Raw genomic sequence first — 4,531 nt, forward strand, 5'->3', positions numbered from 1 at the left:
TTTTTCTGCCAGAGCCATCCCAGAGCCACATCCATTCTTGAATTTCCCAATCTGGTGAGCCTGCAGAATTCCTTTTTGGCTTAAGCCATTTTGCAGTTTTTGTCCCTACCACTGATAAAGTCTTCAGTAATACTACCATATAAAAATGAGCTTTCCTGTTCTTGTTTTGAGGCCTGCCTCCCCCCAACTCCCGACAGCATTGCATTAAAACAAGAGCAAGGAAAACAGCAGTCAAAACAACAGTAGTTTCAACCCATTTAAAATCTTTAGTCTCTTGAAAAAAAAAAAGCCAGAACATATTCCATTCCTAACACAGAACAAAAAGTTTTAAAATCCATTTTCTCCATCTCTCTCTTCATCTCATAGTCATGGTAGCTGTCTACTAAACTTGCTCCTTTCTTCTCCAAACACCTAAGCCCCAGTTGGCTCTTAGCTTTTTCCTCCTCACCTACCGTTTCCAATGTCCACTGATCCAACATTCCTGGACCCTTTGCTGGCCCAGGAAGGAAAGAGGGAAGCTGTAACTCATCATACAGTAATGTGGTTTTATACACATTATTCTCGGGGTCAATGGAAGAGGTGTGATTGTAAAATCCCATCTACGGAGGGAGGTATGACTGTGAAGTCACACTTTCAGAAGAGATGCTGATGTCTTTCAATTATCAGTCATATGCCAAGTTCAGCTTAGTAAATATTTACCGACTGATTATCATGTGCCAGCTAAGAGCCAGGAGTGGGGCTGAGTTGTCTTGGGCATCTGGAAACGTGTCGACTAAGCCCCAGACATTAAAAGTCTGTTACTCACTCATCATTGAATACCTACTATGTGCCAGGCCTTGAGGATATATCCAGGAGGAGAGATATTAAAGGCAGAAAAATGATTTCTATGAAATGGTGATGAAGTACTGCCAAAAGAGACATATATAGGGATTGGGAGCAAATCAGTGTCAGGGGTGAAGGAAGTTTCCCTGAGAAAGTGACTCATGAGCTGAGACAGGAAGCAAGAGTAGGAGTTGGCTAAAAGTCTAGAAGACTAGGGGAAAGATCAGCCTGGGAAGGGAATCCCAGGCACAGTGTCTGAAAGATGAGAGAGAGAGAGAGAGAGAGAGAATGAGAGTGAGACAGAGAGAGAGAGAGAAGGAACGAGAGTGAGACAGAGAGAGAGAGAAAGAGAGAGAGACAGACTCCAGGAGGACTCTCTGCGTGGGTGGAGCATAGAGAACTGGAGAGAGGTTCAAAAGGTAGGTGGAGGCCCCATTGTAAAAACCTTTGACTGCCACGTAAGAGATCATGAGACTCACGTTATGGACCAGAGACTTCAACACGAGCCCCAGGTGCCACTTAGGGCTTGGGATGTGGTTTGTTCTAAACATGGAAGAGCTCGGTTCTGGTCCTTCCACTCTTTGCTGTGTTGAGGCTCCTGCAGACTCAGGAGAGCCCATTGTGTGCATTTCTTCCCAACTTTGTGTTTAGGGCCTCAAATTGAAATTGACCTTGGTGGAGATATCTGTACCACAGAAACTGGTCAGTGCTACCAAGCAGGGCCTTCCCCTGCCCCACAAGACCCAGGCATTAAACATTTACCAGCACCACTGCTTCCACTAAAGAGGAACACTGGTGAGAGTTTAATGCTATGATCTTTGCAAATCAGGAAGTGATCAAGACTGGGACATTTTTTTGTGTGTGTCTGCCCTAAACCATCAGAAGGCTGAGTAGCAGAGGTTTTATACCCACAGGCTTTGAGGACAGCCAGACTGAGGTCCAAATCCCAGCCCTGTCACTAACTAGCTGTGTGACCTTGGGCAAGCAATGTTACCTCTCAGAGTTTCATCTGTTAAAAAAGATATTAATACCCACCTCATGGGGTTGTTGTGTATACTAAATACTATAATATATGTAAACTGTAGTGCCTGCTGTGTAACAAGGACTCAAATAAATACTAATGCTATTGAATACTGTTTGAGATAAAGAGATCTCAATAGAGATATATGCATTTTATTCCAGAATGGACTTATTATCAGTATTTGAGATACCGGAAAGAAACTGAAGCAGCACCCTGAAGACCTGCAGAGAGGCTAGGTCATGGTAACTGGCTGAGATTTTCTCTTTCATCTTTCTTCCATTTTTTCAAGATGACGTCTTTTAAGGTTTTGAGAGATGCAACTTACCCAACCTTTGTGGTCACAAAATGTCCTTTCGTATTGATGCAGCAAGGTATTGATGCAGACACACAATTTCCTAACTTGAAATCATAGGGTGGGAGGAAGGGAGCAAGGGAGAGCAAGCATGTGGCAGATTTTGTCAAAAAGAACAGGTGGGGCTTCTCTGGTGGCGCAGTGGTTGAGAGTCCGCTTGCCGATGCAGGGGACACGGGTTCGTGCCCCGGTCCGGGAAGATCCCACATGCCGCGGAGCGGCTGGGCCCGTGAGCCATGGCCGCTGAGCCTGCGCATCCAGAGCCTGTGCTCTGCAACGGGAGAGGCCACAACAGTGAGAGGCCCGCGTACCGCCAAAAAAAAAAAAAAAAAAAGAACAGGTGGGGACTTCCCTCTTGGCGCAGTGGTTAAGAATCTGCCTGCCAATGCAGGCGACATGGGTTTGATCCCTGGTCTGGGAAGATCCCACATGCCATGGAGCAACTAAGCACGTGCACCACAACTACTGAGCCCACGGGCCACAACTACTGAAGCCAACATGCCTAGAGCCCACGTTCTGCAACAAGAGAAGCCACCGCGATGAGAAGCCCGCACACTGCAACGAAGAGTAGCTCCCTCTACAATGAAGAGTAGCCCCCGCTCGCCATAACTAGAGAAAGCCCGTGCGCAGCAACGAAGACCCAACGCAGCCAACAAATTTATTTATTTAGAAAAAAGAACAGGTGCCAGATTCAGATGAGCCACGCATGTGGAGCAGGTGGCAGAGGAAGACACTTCTGTGCCCCCTGTCAAACTGCTCCCAGTTCAGTGGGATTCCAGGTCTGAAAGAACTGCAGTTGGTCAGATGAAGTCACAGTTTCAAGGGAGATTCAAAGATACTTACGTGTGCTCCCATGTGAGACCTCTTCCATCTTCCTTGCCTTTGAGGTCTGAACATGGCCTCTGTGAGCCCCTGTTAAGAAGTGCTGATTGAGATGAAAGCCTGAGGCAAATCCCAGAAGTATCCTGAAATTTCTGAGTGTCTGTACCCAGGGCCAAACACCAGGCAACCAAGTCCTGTGAAAAGGCATTGTCTCTCTCCCCAAAACTGCTGGGATCCAAACTGAGCGCCAGCATCCAACCAGAGATGAGCCCCAGGATGCTCTCTGCAACATAATTGGTCCTACTTCGTGGGCTGGGTCACAACTGAACAACGGTCACCAGGCCCATCACTGAGACCCAGAGAATGAGCAGAGCAGTTACCCAGAGGCAGTGTGGCCATGGAGTCAGACGGGCCTGGGTCTGAATCCAGAATCCAGCACCTGCATGAGCTCTCTGGGGTCTCAGAATGGCAGTTTCCTCATCTGAAAAGAGGAAGCAATACCTCCTTTGAGAGCTGTGGAAGAACAGAAAATAACATATTTAATAAAGAAGAGTTATGATTATTTTTAGAATAAAGTGACTTTTCTTATTGGAAAAGCAAGACGTTAATTAGAAACTAACATGACTAATTTAGTTTAGGATTACTTACTTAAATTTAGAAATTAAACATGAATGAAAAGAAGAAAACCTTTTAAAAATATCCTCATCACTGAGAGATAACAACCACTGACATATTGATGTATATCCTTCCAAAACTATCCATACGTATAGGCACACATTTCTTTAATGGGCCCATATTTCGGTACTTGCTTTTCTGCTGCTGAGTGTATCATAAATATCCCTGAGTCACTACATATGCCTTGGCAACATCGTTTTTAATGGCTGTAGCCTATTCTGTGGGGGGGCTGGTTCCACTATTTGAAAGCGATTACTGCTCAGGTGACTGGTAACAAACACACCACAGGCTTTGGCACCAGAGGGACCAGCTTTCCCAAGGGGCAAGCCCATGAAGCTCTGGAGGCTGTCACTACCCGCGTGAAGGATGTAGAGAATAACACGACAGACCCACCAGATTCTCGCGGGGGTTAAAGTAGATAATATGCGAAAGTGCTTGGCTTAGAACCTGGCACCTAGAACGCTCTCGGATACAGCCAATGGTGCCTGAGACTTCGTCCTTAAACTGGCCCTGAACTCGCCTGTCCTGTTAAATGTCTCGTATTGGAATTCCAACTGTGATTATTAATAATAAACAGTTTTCCGCTTCTCCCCTCCCTCCATACACGGATTTACTGATTCCCCCTCACCTCCCACCCCCGGGATCGGGCAGAACAAAACGAAGTAGAGGCTCTAGGAGCTACCGGAGGGTTTGAGCGGGGCGGCCCCAAGGCAAGCCCCGGGAGCTTCCCAGTCCTGGCCCCGGAGGGGCGGGCCCACGGCCCGGCCTCCCATTGGCTGCCAGTCGCGTCACCTGCCTTGGGTGGGCCTGGAGGAGGGACCTGGTCCCACCCTGGGCCA

The sequence above is a fragment of the Mesoplodon bidens genome (genome assembly GCF_964165515.1).
Source record: "Mesoplodon bidens genome assembly, chromosome: 2".
Classification (NCBI taxonomy): Eukaryota; Metazoa; Chordata; class Mammalia; order Artiodactyla; family Ziphiidae; genus Mesoplodon; species Mesoplodon bidens.